Source organism: Choristoneura fumiferana, chromosome 18, assembly GCF_025370935.1.
Source record: "Choristoneura fumiferana chromosome 18, NRCan_CFum_1, whole genome shotgun sequence".
NCBI lineage: Eukaryota > Metazoa > Arthropoda > Insecta > Lepidoptera > Tortricidae > Choristoneura > Choristoneura fumiferana.
The window spans coordinates 23,492,144-23,508,951 of record NC_133489.1 but is presented as its reverse complement, the minus strand read 5'-3'; the positions used below and the strand labels follow the sequence as shown (position 1 = coordinate 23,508,951).

At 36.3% G+C, this 16,808-nt stretch overlaps 1 protein-coding gene and 1 long non-coding RNA gene across 3 annotated transcripts in view; one reads left to right on the top strand and one right to left on the bottom strand.

The window, feature by feature from the left end:
* LOC141437657 (cell adhesion molecule Dscam2-like) overlaps nucleotides 1-16,808 on the top strand; it is a 332,569-nt gene that overhangs the window by 208,230 nt on the left and 107,531 nt on the right.
* LOC141437662 (uncharacterized) lies at nucleotides 5,087-6,973 on the bottom strand. 2 transcript variants are annotated; one of them, XR_012452409.1, is made up of 3 exons: nucleotides 6,233-6,943; nucleotides 5,967-6,098; nucleotides 5,087-5,369 (listed from the first exon to the last, which is right to left on the bottom strand). It is a non-coding gene; the product is annotated as an uncharacterized lncRNA (long non-coding RNA). The 2 variants fall into 2 exon arrangements; XR_012452408.1 differs by having other exon boundaries at nucleotides 5,967-6,973.

The window sequence follows — 16,808 nt, the reverse complement described above, 5'->3', positions numbered from 1 at the left end:
TATATACCTATAACTATATGATTTTCTTGTCATAATTAGCCGACTTTAATAAAATGTGATGAAGGTACTTATATAAATGTAGCTTTAAAATAACACTGTATTTACTTCTTGTCATAAAGATAAAGATAAAAATATGTACTAAGTCACCTTATGTGTTGCGGTTTAGTGAGATTATTTTTCAATAAAATTAGTAACAATACTCTCTTTGACTTATCCATAAACAATGCATATTAATTTAGAAGATAGCGGTAGCACTGCTTATGAATTAGAAATCTTCTGATAGTTTTGCTGAATTAACCTTTGGTTCTATTTAAATCTGAATAATTAATTATCATATACTAGTTTTCGCCCGCGGTTTCGTCTGTGAGGAAGTTGCTTGTTACATGATTGATAAATATAATATAGTTTTTCAATGATACTTCTGGGTTCTGATCTTTCTTGTGTTGGTTTTATTGTGGTCGGGTTAGTGGTATAGGCGTTTGGACATAGTAGACCGACAGACATACATACTCGCGTTCGCAATTTTAGTATTGGATGAGATTTTATAGACTTAGTTTTATTTACCTATTTATATGGCATAGTGAGTAGGTATCTGGGTGATTTTCTCAGTTTTCACTTGGAGTAGTTGTGTAGAAACTTACATAATCATAAAATAATGCAAATTATTGTCAGGTTGTGATTAGAAATAGGGATTGCAGTTTAGTGTTGGCAATGTTGATTAGTATTCTTATATGATTGAGTGTTATAGTATATCTAGGCATAATAGAGTAATTAGAGTAGTCTGTCCATTTATTTATCTTTCAAAGTAAGTAAAAACATGAGACTAGGAAACTTTCGTTATTTTTTATTCTAATGATCAATTTACTTGTCAAGTCGATACCTATCTATTTAGTGGGGTGATTCTTATTAGATTTTTCACCTCTTATTTGAATTTCATTTCACATAATATTGTAAGTTCTTTTGAATGCTGGGCAGGACTGTACCAGAATATTTACCATTCATAACAATCATCATTGTCAGCACTAGCTTAGGATGATCCGCTGCTGGACATAGGCCTCAACCAAAGACTAGAGATAGTTGATTTAGGAGTTTGATTTTTCCATAAATAATTAAGGTTACGTTGGTCATATATTTGTTAACGCAGTAGAAACTTGCATTGGTAATTAAATATTTTTTGTAGTATTTTGTTGTGCTGTTAACTTATTTATTATATGGTACTCGTATGTACTGTACAGTATACATAACCCATTTCATAATTTAAGTGGTATATATAATTTTATTTACTTTTCTCTTTTTCAATAATTACTATTAGTGATTTCTTGTTCCTTTTGATATACATATAGAGTTCTGTTAAGATGTTCAAGCTTATCTATATAAAGTGGGGCGTTGTTGGTTATTGATTAGTTGTTCATTACAGGCGAACCCTGGGGTTCTTTAGAAGGATCACAGGTAGTTCCGCAGTCTGTCTAAAATTAAATAAGTGTTCTTATAATGGAGTAATTACTGTGATTGTGGGTTCTACATTAAATCTGATGTTATATACTACATTTGATTTTGCAATATTAATCATAATTATTTCTCATTCATATATATACATATATTATATATTTCCTTCTTTTAGTATAGCATAGATAAAGTTAAACTATTAATTAAATAAATACTAAAGTTATCTGAACCATTATCCAGTTAGGGTTCCTTGGTCCTATTAATTAGAAACCTCCGGTCATTTTATTTAAGTTAAATAAGTAGCGGTTTATAATAGTTCTTTAGTGACTATTTCGGGGGAAATTTATTTTTAAATACAGGTATAGCGCTAATATTTTTCAAGAGGTTTATAACGAATATTAGGTATAAGGTTATAGTTTGTGTCAGGAGTGCTAAACATTTCAGAAAGTTTCAGAGAACGATTGCGGGATAAATTAAATTGTGATCCAAATGAAAGTGAATTATTATGTGTGTGCTATGCTAAGTGGTAGTCAAGTGACAGTGAACAATTAACGGCGGGAATTATAGTGAGGATCTACGAACACTGAATTAAGTGCGTGTAAATAATATTGTAGTGTGTATATAATTAGTAAGTGTTAAGTAATCTTATCTTATAGTGATTAGTTTAGTGTGTGAATAATAGTGCATAAATAAGTGCGATATAAATGCAAGTGAATTAACTGTGAGTGCTAATATTTTGAATTTAATTAAAAGTACTTGTGCCCAATCATCAAGATGCCTAAACAGAAGACTACGCCTAAAGCAGTAGAGGCTAGGAGGTCCGGTGTTAGTACACGCGGGGCTCCTACAGCTACTAGTCCGCTTCCGAAGGTTACATCAACGCAATATATGACTCGGATGATTCAACGCTCCATGAATGAAGTGAATTCTAAGATTGCCCAATTAGAGCAAAGGGTTGCAACCTTGTCATCTACTAGTTCATCATCGGGCTCCTCTCATGTAGAAGGGGGTGTGACAAATCGCCAAGTTCCGGTACAGTTTGAAGCAGTTCCAGGGCCTTCGATTCCATACTACCTTATGCCTCGGATGCCATTGGAAAAACCTAAGTTTCCAGCCAAGAACAAGCATCCAGTGACATTCATCGAAGATTTAACCTCATATTTGAAGAGGTGTGCTTCAGGGACTGATGAAGTTATCGACACCATACTCGAGTGCTTGGAGGGGGAGTCAAGGAACTGGGCGCGTATTTACAAAGATAGGTGGACACATTTTGAGGACTTCAAGAGAGACTTTCTGGACACTTACTGGGGAGAAGCGGAGCAAAATGAGTTGAGGAGGAAAATCGTGATGAACACTTGGGACTCTTCCCAATCCACGATGTTAGGACACTTCATAACGCTGTGTGGTCAAGCTAAGATGTTAACTTACGCTATACAGGAAAAGCAGTTAGTGAACGATATAATGAATCATTTCCCTAAGGATGTTCAATACGCATGGACAACGAGCAACTACTCTTCGATTCTTCAAGCCACCGAGTTTCTCCGCAAGTTAGACATTGTCAACAAGCAGGCGAATCTCAAGAACAACAACAGCGGTCGTCCAAACTTCGCGCAGAAATCTGCAGCAGCTGTATCAAACCAACATGAGAAGAGGAGTACCTTCAACCGCAATCAACATTTCAGTGGCAGGCCAGCGCGTCAGGCAGGATCCAGCAGACCAGTAGATACTAATGTTGTAAATATTGTAGATGATAATAATACTTCTAATGTAAACTCAGTAGTATCTGATAATTTAAAAGAGTAGGCGTTGATGTAGCAAGCCCCGATACATCAACATTAGGAGGCACAAATTTAACTCCTGTTGCTTTAAATATTATGTTGGGTCTCGGATGGTAATCTGGACAAACATTACATACACGTGATAACGGGTTACGTAGGGCTATAGTTACTGGGGGTGTCAGTAATAGCATGACATTTGATAATTGTTTACCGGAATTAAATAAATCTAAAGATATTGATTCTGTTAGGGCACAAGTGAGGCAGAATTTAAAAGATAACAGCGTGAGACGACAAATTCAATTTAATAAGTCTCATCGCTTAATTGAATTTCAAATAGGAGATTATGTAAAGATTCGTAAGGCAAATAAGTCTGAAGCACAGAAGAATCTCACAAAAAAGTTTCAGCTTCTTTATGAAGGGCCCTATATAGTTAGTGCTATTCCTTTTTCAAACGTTTATACATTAATGGACCCTAAAACTAAACAAATTCGAGGTAACTTTAATACCATTCACTTGAATAAGTATTATGTGTAAATAAATAATATAGCTAGATTTTAGGAACAGCTGATTCTTTGTAAGTATAAGATTAAGTCATAGGTTAAGATTGATTACTCAACTTAGGGTCAACTAGTAGTAGCGAGATTAATCATTACAATTCTGATAATTGAGTACTTTATTCGTTACTTACCAATCGTTGATTGTATGGTAAAATAGGAAAGAAGTTCCTTTACTTTAGTTATCAAAAATGGAGGACATGATAATTTTGTTTGTAGTTTTATATTTGTACTGAACAAATATATATTTTTTTTTGCTTATGTCTGTTGCATTATTGATTGTCATCAGTGTCAGGACATGTAACTTATAATGTAATAAGTTTATAAAGACTGTAATGTTGAACTAATAAATCTTTATGGGGATGTCGGGTCAGGGAAATGACTCAATTACATCTATTGGGGCGTTTAATGATCTCCAAACCATCCACATTACGTTCTTATACTACTTGCCACTTACTCTATTATTACTACTTATTAAGCGCTTGCTTAATAGATGTGATTGGTGGGGAGTAGGGTGGTCATTTCTGGGGGGTAGGGAATAAATATTATGTATTAGGAATTTTAATAAAATGTGAAAATTTTCGCTTAGAAAATTTGTTACTTGACTAAGTTAATTTCATTATAATATTTCCTTCTTTGTCTTGACTCTATCGTCATCTTCTTCCTCTTTCCTCTTTATAATTTTTTTCTTCAAAAAAAAAAAAAAAAAAATTTTTTCCGGCAATAATTATTGTAGTCTTTTATTGTGGGTAATTTATAAATACGGTGAACTTCTTTATAAATTAAGGGGCGGTTGTAGCAGACTCCATATATTATTGCCTTATTTGTTACTTGATTATAGGAAATATTTTCTATGAGAACAAATTTTCTTTCACTTTTCCATAATATGCATTGAAATAATTAATTCAGCTCATTAAATACACTGTTTTAATCAATTCGTTCATCAGTTTCTTTATAAATCATAATATACTATTAAGTTGCTGTTTATAGAAATAAGCATTAATAAATTCAAAACTCGGTTTCCGCACGCGTTGAAGTAGTGACATCTCTGGAAACGCGGTGTCATCAGGTTATGGTTAAAAAAAGCTTTAATCACGCTGCATACAAGTGTAGTTATAAAGTAAAGTAGGAAGTTTAGCTATTTGACTATAGATGGCATTATTACTGAGCTGAGACCGTGACTGTGGCGACCTCTAGTGAGGAGCGGTGTGTGTGTGTCAAGTTATGGGTTATCGGGCTATATTCGGAGAGGTTCCACTACTCACTAGTAGATGGCGCTGTTTTTCTAATTTAATGAAACCATCTGAGATTAATTAAAGGTAATTTTATTCTCCTTTTGTGATTTTACAGGCAAAAGCAACTAAAACCAAGCCTAATAGGACTATTGGTTTGATTTACTAGCAAAGCGTACATAAGTAACTTAAAATATTTACAAAAATGCGTAGGCTAAGAAACTCTTCTAAGGCTTCCCATGTTTTCCTGAAAATCCCATTAAATCCTTTCTCCAATCCTGATATCCTTCCATTTCCTGTTCCTCGTGCTGCCGTAGGCAATTTTGATTGTAAAATCCATAGGAAAGCACTGAAGTTTCCTGAAATAGAAATTTATTTGAAATCGCTCTAATGATATCCTGGATATAGCATTCTTGTTAAAAATACAAGTTAGATCTGAGTACTTTTACTTTAATCTCATCCTAATAGTGACTCTGATACAGAATAAATAGGTTTAGTTCGGATCAAACACTCAAATGAGTCAAAACTAGTCATCTTTCAGTTTGAGAATTTTAACCCGAGGGCTGAAATTTTGTAAAGGCTAATATTAATAATTGTTTGGTATTTATAATCAAAATCTTTATAAATTCCATCCCTCCTGACTTAGTACAGTATGTCTATACGATAAATACCCAAATAAACCCTATAGATTTTGATCAGATAACAAAGTGAAATTTTCAGGAGTGTCAAATTTTGCAGGTTGAATAGACTTTATGATTAAGCTTCGATCCATGTTTTCATTATAAATCTGTTCTTTCTGCTGTCCATATACTATAATTAAACATAAATTACCTCATACAATTGACCAAATAAATCGCTATTAACGTTTGAAAATTTCCTTACTATGGAGTATTTTGCCTAAGACATTTTCACTATTAGATTTATCTATAAGTATGAAATTCTTATTAAGTTCTTACCTGAAAACGTCGTGAACAATTATAGGAGTAAAAATGTGTCGTTCCAATTGGAATTTCTTGACATCCCATAGTAGTGAGGAAAATTAACCTATAAATGGAAACGCTTTTGGTCCATTATTTCTTGGATTTTATCTGAAACATAAAAATAATCTTAGTACATAATAGAGGCTACTATTTTACACAAGGAAAATACACTTTACCAGAAAAACAGCTTTTCTTTTAGGAAATAATCATAGCAAAACGGTTCGAATAAAGCATAGACTTACCTCTGTCTTGATGTGTCATTTTTCCACCGTTGAAAGGGTTTTGCACTAAACTAATACTTGATTTTGGTAGTTTAGGAGTTTAACTAGTAACTTCAATAATTATAATTGCATTTTGTTTAGTATTTGATATCAAATTCTAGTTAGACTTTCGAGTATCGTTTACTTGACAACAGCTGGTTCGAGCTGTCTGAGATACGGTTTTAGTAAACATTAATGCGCCTAAGAGCTAGTCCGTTTAGAAATTTCATGTATTTTTCAACTAAAATTCAATACTTAATTATTATCATAAATAATTTAAATTCAAATTATGTAATATTTTATTTGTATAATGTTTCCTAACTTGAAAATTTTACAGCCAATAAGGAACGTGAGATTTATAAATAGCCAATCGGAGACCGAATATAGGCTTGACGAGAAGAAGTCTATTAGAAATTACCATTGAAATAATTTTTTACCACTTTTTAGGGTAACGTTTCATATTTCTACAGGCTTTTCTTTGACTTGCTCTGTTTATGTATTTATTCATTTATTTGTTTGTTTGTTTAGATGTCTGTTTGTTTGGATCGAATCTTGGGAGCTGGGTTTGGCCAGCTTCCGACGCAGGTTTGATTGACTTTGGGTTTGGCGTACTTGTGTGGGATTGGTGACTGCACTGTGGTCTGAGATGCAGCGGTTTTAAGAGTATCAACGAGCACAGTCAACAAAACAACAAAAATCACATAAATTGTACTAAAAATACGAAATGAAGACTTTTCGACTAACTACAGGAATAATTGTCTTGTCAAGTCAATTGGGAAAGCAATTGATTCTCTTAGCAAGTTGATATTTTGCACTGGGCAAACGTGGGGGCTGGAGCCCGGGCCTTTGCGTTCTGAAAGGAGGCCGGAGCCCAGCGATGGGACGTGTATCGGTTTGCATGATGATGATGATGAATTTGTTCAGTGTTGGAGTTTGCAATTTGTTGATGGCAATACAGGAGGAGTAGTAGGGAGGTGTAAGTAAGATATGTTTGAGAACCCCGTTTCCGGGAAGAATGGAAGTTTCTAGAAGCCTCGAGGTTATAAAAAGCGATGCGCGAGCGGGCTCGCTCACTTTTACTTTTCCTTCTTCGGCTCTCGGCGCGTAAGCAGAAACTCTGCCCGTCATCAGGTATGTGGCTTCAGGTTTTGTCAAATCTCCCATTTTGTGAGTTTCTTGTTTAATTCTTATTGGAAAATAGCAATGAGATGCTGTTGGTTTCCTAGCAGTATTTCTCGTTATTTTCTGTAGTTTGCTTGTTTAATTATCCCTGTAATCGTCGGTTGTTGGGCGTGTCCCGGCACGTGGCCGCAGTGGTCTCTGGGTGCCTGCAGTGTGGGTCCTGGTTGAGGATGTGGCGCCCTATTCAGATCGCGACTGAAGCTGGGTGCTTGTTGCATTTTCTTCCAAGGATTCGCGTTGTCGGTATTCGGACTATGTAGCGTGCTAGCGTGGCGTGTCTGGATATGCTTCACGACTGCCTTTGGGTTAAAGAAAGTTCTAGAACGTAGATTCATTCCTAGAATTGCTCACAAATTGGGCGTGGCTCCTATTGTTTTTGATACAAATGGGACTGCCGTGGTTGGCACTATCTGAAGGCTGCTTCAACCTCCGTGCCAAACCGCTAGGCAGGGTTGAGATTCTCTCGCGAAGTGTAGAATTAGGCAGGTCCATATAGTTTGATCTAGATTTCCGCGATTAATTATTTTTGGTGCGAAATAGGGTGTGTAATTTAGCTAGGAGTGTGATGTGTTTGTTGTGTAGCGTTGTGAATACCAGGTGGGATTGTTTATTTACCTTATCAGGTAAATAAGAGGTAAGTGAGCATGCTTTTGTATGGTTAGGGAGTATGTCAGATTTGGGAGAAGTTTTTGGTTCCATCCTACCTCAATTCTGTCTGTCAGAAAGTCCTTTTCTTATTAGATTATAGAAGTGCTTGTTAAAAGTCATATTGGAACCGAGAACTTTCTTAAATCAGACTATACTGCATTAGGGCGTGAAAACCGTAGGAAAATCTTTAGGGAAACCTAGGGACCATGTGTTTAATCTTACCTTTTGTGTGTTTTATATGTGGGAATGCACTGCGAATGCGTTTTCTGATCATAATTTTGCTTCATTGTATGGATGGGATAGTGTCTATCACGAGAATTACTATCTACATCTCTCACAAGTCTAACATTGATAGACCTAACTGAGCTAAGAATTATTTGCCTCGAGAAGACATAACCCATTCAGACAATTATTTTGTGTCCTGTGACATGTTTTGCTCTATAATTACTTATATTATATGGTATCTATGCATTATATCACACCATATACCTACACTCACTTCACACTGTAACTTGTTAGTTATTTATTGTGTAGCTCTGAATGGATTAGAATCGGCTTATACAGCATTCTATGAACTTTCAGAGTGAGGTAATTGTGAGAACTGTAGTCTCTGTAGACTAATATTGCGCAGTATTGGGTTACAGAGATGAGGTAATGCGGAGCTGCCTTAATTTCATAATAATTAGAATCCATAAAGTCTTATCTGGGTGCTTATTGTCCAGTAAGCGATCATAACTCATCAGTGTTTCATTTTAGGGCTCCATTGGGCTATTACCTGGCCCAACTAGAGTCTGAATTTCGTCATGTTCGAGGTTGGCTCTAATAGCTTACTTTGGGCGTGTCGGGTTCTTACTGATTAGGTGGAAGGCTTGTGAACGATAATCCTAGTGATTGTTTGTCACCGGCTATTTCACCCGTATTTGTAGTCTATTAGTGAAGGCAGATTGGAGAATGAATAATGGTTTATTACACTTGAGCTGAGTTAGGCTGACCGGCCATCAGTAAAACCTGTGTAATTTAACATTTTCAAGCTCTAAGCTGAAGTCATCACTAAGAGATGGTGCTTGATTGGGCCTCCCTCTGGGACCCCCAATAGCGTAATAGCTCTTAACTTAAAAGCTTGCTTTGTGATGTCAGAGAATCTCAGATTGGATCTGGATTCCCTGTTATGACAAGGTGAGATCTGTCCTCTTGTGTTTCAACCATATTATGACCATTTATTGGACTAATATGTACACCTATGATCTATGACTACTTGCTTTGTGAAATTGGGGAAGCTCCAGGTAAGGTACTGGTTATCTGAGTAAATGAGTCTTATGCAATGCTTATCATTTATCTCATGGCAATTCCTTTTGTCTATCATAACCCTACCGCTCCTTGTGAGTAACCTGATTCATAATGATATTAAACTTTTTTATGTGTTCAGGCATTGTAGCTGAACTCTACATCCAATTTTACTAAAATGCTTATTCATGTGTTTGTGTACTGTGTATGTATACACGGATATTCACAGCACACTATACAAATCTGTGGTGGTATGGTGTCATGTCATCCACAACTCTTATATCTAATTTCCTCACTTTGAATAATTGGGTTGGCTGTGGGTTGCATTTCAAAGTAGTCATGACATTGTTGATACTTACATTGGTAAGCGGAGATGCTTGATGAAAAGATTTGTCTTCCTTATGGCTCCATATTGTTTGAGTGTGGACACTTACTTCAGGGTTGATATGTTATTATATCACCACAACCTTACTTCTTGTTCAGGGCGACTGGGATGGTTGTGGGCCGCATTCCAAAGTAGCTGTGTCATTGTTGATACTTACATTAGTAAGCGGAGATGCTCAGTGAAAAGTGGCTTGCCGTCTCAACCCCCGACTGTTCTGGGCAAAACCATACACTTGTCATGTCTGTTTACAGCTTGGCATTATCACAAAACTTTGTAATTCACTGGTTTTGATCTTTTTAGACATCCCAGTGGTTACACAACTAAAACTGTGTATATTGCACAGATATGCAACATATGAATCAAGCATTGGTTGGATTGGATGTGTTTCCTTCCACCTTTTTACTATTTATGGAATTGGGTTTACTCATTCCATCTAACCTGTCCTCTTTTGAGTTGACTTTAGCACCGCTGTTAGTGCTGTAACTGTAAATCCTCCGGGTTATTTTACCAATCGCAGGCGAGTGTAAGGAGGGGACAGGGGGCTAGGAAGGTGGTCCCCCGGGCCTCCGTGGAGGCCCGTTAATTTCTTTCAGTCAACTCTTATCCTTTCCCGACCCTTTACACACTCTACTTACTTACTCACCCATATTACACTCTATTTTCCATATTACACTCTATTTTCACACTATACTAGTTATATGTATTGAATTCCAAGTATCTCTAGCTTTAAATTACTTAATTTAGACACATTTATTGCGCCCTGATAGATATCTTGCTTATTACAGACATACCACATAAAAGATCATTGGGATTACTAAAACAAAAAAGTACACAACGTAGGATCCTAACTGTTAGACGATCACAACTTATTATGGCCAATTTAATTAATATTTTCCTTTAACATAATGTATTATTATCTTATATTATAATAAAGGAAAATTCTCTCCATTAAAAGGAGAAAGAGAGAGACGGGGTTTCTCCCCTCTCTACCACTCATACACACTGTGCTGCTGATTACGTTAAAGGGCCCCATCCTTTATCAGATGCACTGACAATAATTGCTTCATCAAGCAATGCAATGTCACTACAAATTTCACGTAAAAATATTCCGAGTAATTAACGAAGTGAGTATACCATTATCATTCAATAGTTCACCTAATAAATGTAATTTTGAACGTGTATGGTTCTATCTGTGATCATCGAGTCAGATATCGCTTATCGGGACCTCGTTAAAGGTAGTTTTAATCAAGGTCTACATTCCATAGGTAAATAGGCATATCTAATTATTCAATTGAAAATTGTTTACATATGCTTTTACATTTATTCAAATGCGTTGCTCTAATTTGGCGATCCTTACTTTGATTGCTCTTCTCTATCTATCACTCAAAGGTTGACTGGCAGAGATCCCTTCAGGGATAAGTCCGCCTTTGTACTAAAAGAATGAAAGAAACTACATTTAAAGAAACAAACAAAAATAACTCGTTGTTTATCGCATGTCTGATTCGAGATTATAACGAATGACAAAAAATAGGCTACTGTAATAGCTGTTACACTTCGTTTTCCTTAATAACAACGTATATGTATAACTGTTATTTCCCAATATCGCATAAATGAATATTACCCCTGCTCATCCCTAATGGGCCGAGTTGGCACGAACATTAAGCAAGCCATCAACACAGAAACGGCCGCAAATGACGGGGAAAAGGCAAGAAAAACAATAAGACTGATGTTAGGTACGCTAACATACGATGGTAATGTTTACCCGCTGACTTCTAATTCCACAAACAAAATAAACACAGTAAGACACGGTAAGAATTTATTGAGATCCATTTGTTGGTAAAACACTTATTTTGGTACCACTAATACCAAATAACCAGAGTTTCGTTGAATTTCGAAACGAATCAGTGTTGTGTGGGGTGGTGATAGATGGGTTTATGTGATTACACTGACATGTGCTTTTGGACAAACGTAGCTATCATAAGGTCGCGGATGAGCAAAGTAATTGTTTCAGTTCATTGATACGGACGCAAGTAACGCATGATTCAATAGATTATTTGACTGGCTGTTAAGAGTTGTTGTACTAAGTTATAAAAAATTTGAATAAATTCAAAGTCTAAAATACTGATGAAAATAATAACGAAGTGTTATGAGTATGATCTGATCTCAAATCGTTAGTAGAACAAAAACATAACGGAAATTATACCTACGGAATGTAAATATGGTTCCCAGTTATTTAATTTGAATTTATTTTTAACTCTATTACAGTTACTGCTCTCAGCCTGGCAATCATATCACAGCGCGATCTCTAACAACGGGCGTTATTAGTTATATCAACAACGCCACAGATCCCAATCAGCGTTCGCAAATAACGACGGTGATCTGCCTGCTGATACGGCGGGGGAATAGGTGCCATCAAAACTGTATTACAGTGCGTAAAAAATCGACAGTGTTTAAGTTGAATTTACACACGAAGGATGACGTAAAGTCACTAGCACCAATATCTGACACAACTGAGAAGCGTGCATAAATATCTGATACGACTTGATTTCTAGGGCCGGAAGGACGTGTCAGATATTTTTGCACGCTCCGCTGTGGCAGATATTAATGCTGGTGACTGTACCATAGCACCATAACATCATATTTTGATTTATTACTTTAGTCTTATAATTAATTGCTGAAAATGCACCACCTGCTGTAATCTAGTCCTTATTTATTTCTGTTAAAAGGTTGCCTGGAACAGATCGCTCTTAAGCGAAAGCCGCTTTATTGCTTACCTTGTACTTTTTTTCTCTGTGTACCTGTTTCTGTATCGCTTACTATTTGTAGCGTATTTTCAGGGTTCCGTACCCCTAAAAGGAAATATTTTCACTTTGTTGTCCTTCTGTTTGTCCGTATACCCTGACCCTTTTCTCAGAAACGTCATAAAGGTACCAAGCTAAAATGAATATCGAATACTTAGATCTGCTACCTCTTGAAGTAGTAGAAAATCAAACTTCTACGTCCACGCAATCAAAAAATGCAAACATAAAAAAAACACACACACAAATTGCCGTAACCGAAATCCTTATAGGGTACTTCCGGTTGTCCTGCGAAACTGAAGGAAAAATCTGAAAATCTTAGTTGCTTATATCTGTCTGTACAGAAACTTGTCAATACCATCTAACGAAAATGATTTCGTTCTGCGTACATTTTGCTTTGGAAAGAGGCTCTGCTAACACTGGACATTCATTGATACCTACCTAAAATTTTGTATGGACCCCTCGGTGTGCGACACTAGACGTCTTTTTTACAATGTGTTGAAGTGACTACAGCAAATAGCTCTGAAACTTTCTCGCGACCGATGGGTTGTATTGTATTTTGGTTTTGGTTTTGTTTCACGAACTGTGCTGAAACGTGTCCGACTATCTCCAAGCATCATCGAGTGATTGTTAGTTGCAGAGCGCAAGTTATGAGGTCCTAAACTGTGAGCGGGCGGTGGCTCGTGAGGTCTTTACTGCGAGGCCTGTCGCCGGACGATGTGACAGGCGATATGTTAGGGCTTGGAAGGAGTTACAAGAGGAAGCGATTTGATAATAAGCTGTAAAAATAGACGGGTAAGCATTAGTGTTTTGATGGGCAAAGTAAGTTTAGGTATCCAATTGTTTTAATACTAGCTGTAGGACTGTGCTATACAAGCTAAAAGTAAGCAATGCAAGGCAATGCAAGCTTAGTAGTTTTGTATTAGTGAAAGAGATGAAAATCGGTTAGATACTTTTAGATATTATAGCAGCTTGCAAAACATTCATAAGTCTATCTTTTTATGAGCATACTCTCTAAGCTGGAATAATAAAATATAAAATAATTCACTTCATTTAACTAATCACATCAGAATTCCAAAACATATCTTTTAGTGAACCTTTATGCGCACTCAAGTTATACGTTTGCCAAATTTCAAGTCACTAACTACAGTAGTTTAGGCTCTGCGTTGTCTGGTAGTCATTCTATTGACAACTTTTTATAGGTAAGACAATGTATGTATTTGTAAGACTGATCTCTGTAAATTAGAGTTAGAATGTACACCGTAATTAGCTGCAAAACTTAGGTCACGTTATGAGGTTCTAAACTGCGATCAGGCTGGCTCGTGAGGCCTGTTACCAGACAGCGTACAGGCGATATGTTAAGGCGTGGCTGGAGTTACAGACGGGAGCGATTAATAATGATGAATTCAGATTATATTCAAAAGTTTGTGTGTAGTCAAGTGATTATGACATTCTAGGTTTATCAGCACGTAGTATCAAAGGGTTAGTGAATTCAGACAATCGTTCAAAGCACGAATGTTCTGTGCTTGAAATTAGAAAAATATGTTTCGATGGACCTGTAATTTTGCGTTCATTCTTTTAGCAGTAGGTTGATCAGAATATCGATGACGTGTTTCTACATATATTTGATCCGTTATGTACTTAATAATTCCAAATGAAGTTTTAAGTTCCAAAATTTCTGTAAAAAAAGTTTGGACGGTTTATTCACGGCTGTAATTTGCATAACAAATTCCTCCAAAAATATCGTTTTTAGATATTTAGCCACGTAACAAAGAATTTTGGGAACAAAAATAGCTTTCGCTTAATCAGCATCGACACTATCGATGATTCCGCCAATGTCGAGGTTGAAAAAGACTATCGGTTGGTCGTTATACGTTAGCTTCGAAGTACAAGCTTAAGTTCACTTTCATGACTTGCACCCACCACCCTGTTCCTGGCTCGGCGCCAGTAAACGTTGCATTGTTAGTTTCGCACTAATATCAAAATATACCGTTGATGGGCTTATTGTGTAATAGCCAAACACGTTTATACTTGTACTGTAAACGTTTATAGTTTGCCTTTATTTGCTCTAAGCATTTCCCGTGGGGGAGAATGTTGATTTAGGTAGACATTTAGGATATATTTAGATTTAGATGGAAGCGGAACTTTGATAAGTAAGTTGTAGTAGTTTAAATTAGTCTAAGCAATTAGAAAGAAAGAAAATGTTTATTCGGCATATAAACAAAGTGACAACAAAATTAAAAAGTTTATAGCCAAATAGTCAGTTTAAATCTTTAGATAGATTTATAAAATAAAACTTCTGATTTGTAAATAATGATAATACTTTGTGGCCAAGCGGGAATCGTGAGTTCAAGCCCCGGACCCACATTTACGATTTTTTCCAAATGTGTTTGTAAATTCTCGTAATTTTTCTACTCTACTAAGTATTCGTTGAGTGAATAATAATATCACAAAGAAAAGTGCATCCACCGACGAAGCAATTTTTTTTTCCTGTAAAATCTCAATTTTTGCATTGTGGTTTTTTTAGAGGAGGCTTGTGCCACCTTTGGACGATATAAGCAGAAGATTAATAATACGCCAATATAGTGGCAGGTAGGTACCTATCTCATAATGAAATTTATCGATAATTGGTTTGTTTATACTCTTGTTTACCATTTAGAAAACTGTACCTTGACAAACTGATTAATGGTGCGTGTGAAGTTGCATGTAACTTGTCTTGTAGATATACTATATAGGCTGGTTGATACTCTTTATTGCACATTATTATTATGTAATACTATCTATGTATTTAGACCGTTCTTGTCCAAACTATGTAGTGCACTGAATGTAGTGTCCTCTTCCAGTATATTTATTTGGTCGGCGAAGTGATACATTTTATCCGCCTACGCTTTGTTCAGAACTAAGTGTTTTCTCTATTAAGCTGGTCCTGATAAATTGACGCTGCTGTGATCGCTGCTAGACTAGATTAAGTTGGTTGGTGGTACATAAAGTAAAATCTATACAACATTCTCGGTGCTTTAGTAAGTTTAATAATTGTTTTTGGATCTCAATCTATGATCGAGGTTCGACGTTTTTTGTCGGCAGCCACGTTATTTTAAGATGACAGGTTTAGGTTAACTGAAATTCATCAAAAAATCAAAGACTGCATGATCTAAATAAAGACCTGTGCTTAATTTATCACTCTATCATCGTTCACAATTATATTTAAGTAAAGTCTTTATACCCTTCATCTGTAGAGCGACCATACAATTCACCATTTTACAGAAAATTGTTTCATCGATTATCGTTTCCCATAACACTATTTCCTGATTTTTATCATCATTTGGGAATCATTAATCGAACTTCGTTAGATCGCTCATGCTCATATTATCTACGAGTTTACTTGTACATCGATATAGTCATTCACCGAGAAATGCTATGATCAATGTACATGAATCTAATGATGGCGGTATGTTAGTGAGTGTAGTGTTCCCGCCGGCGCGCGTCGCCTGCGCCGCCGCACTTGTCACGGCAGCGGGTGAAGCATGGCCTGTCGGGTTATTGCCGCGCCAATCAATCCGGCCGGCGCGGGCAGTCCCCATCCCCAGTCATTAATGCGCGTCAGATCATTATTCACCCGGTGTATGGTCATTATGCCAGATGCAGTACTTTCAGGATAGGTACAACCTAAATCTTCGCATAGCAGTGTGTTAACGGCAGCCAGGATTTGTTTAAAGGAGGTTAGAGTAACGTATTTCCGTAACTTAACCATGAGATTAATTTAATTAATAAACTAAAAACTCAGACTAAAATTCGTAAATAATCAAAGAGTCTGTCGGCTGTCATTTACACTTATTTGTCAATTTACTTTGCTGTACATTGCTAGAAATTATAATTTTGTTTAAATAGTTAACATTGAAAATACAAACTGAAATATAGATGCACAGAAAAAAAGAAAAATAAGACCATCACTGGGAATCGAACCCAGGTCCTCGGTAATCCGTACCGCGCTATACCGCTACACCACTGATGGTTTCAGTTTGTATTTCAATTTCGGTTTACGGGATGACGTAAAAGTAAAAATTTGGAATTGAAATAAAAAAACAAAAGATTCCAAAAAAAACAATCTTAAATAGTTAACAGTCTGAATTTTAGTTGTAGTTTGCAGGTGTAGGACCTTGTGTAAGGTCCGCCCAGATTGCTACCACCATCTTGCTCGCTAATCCTGCCGTGAAGCAGCAGTGCTTGCACTGTTGTGTTTCGGCGTGGAGAGTAAGACAGC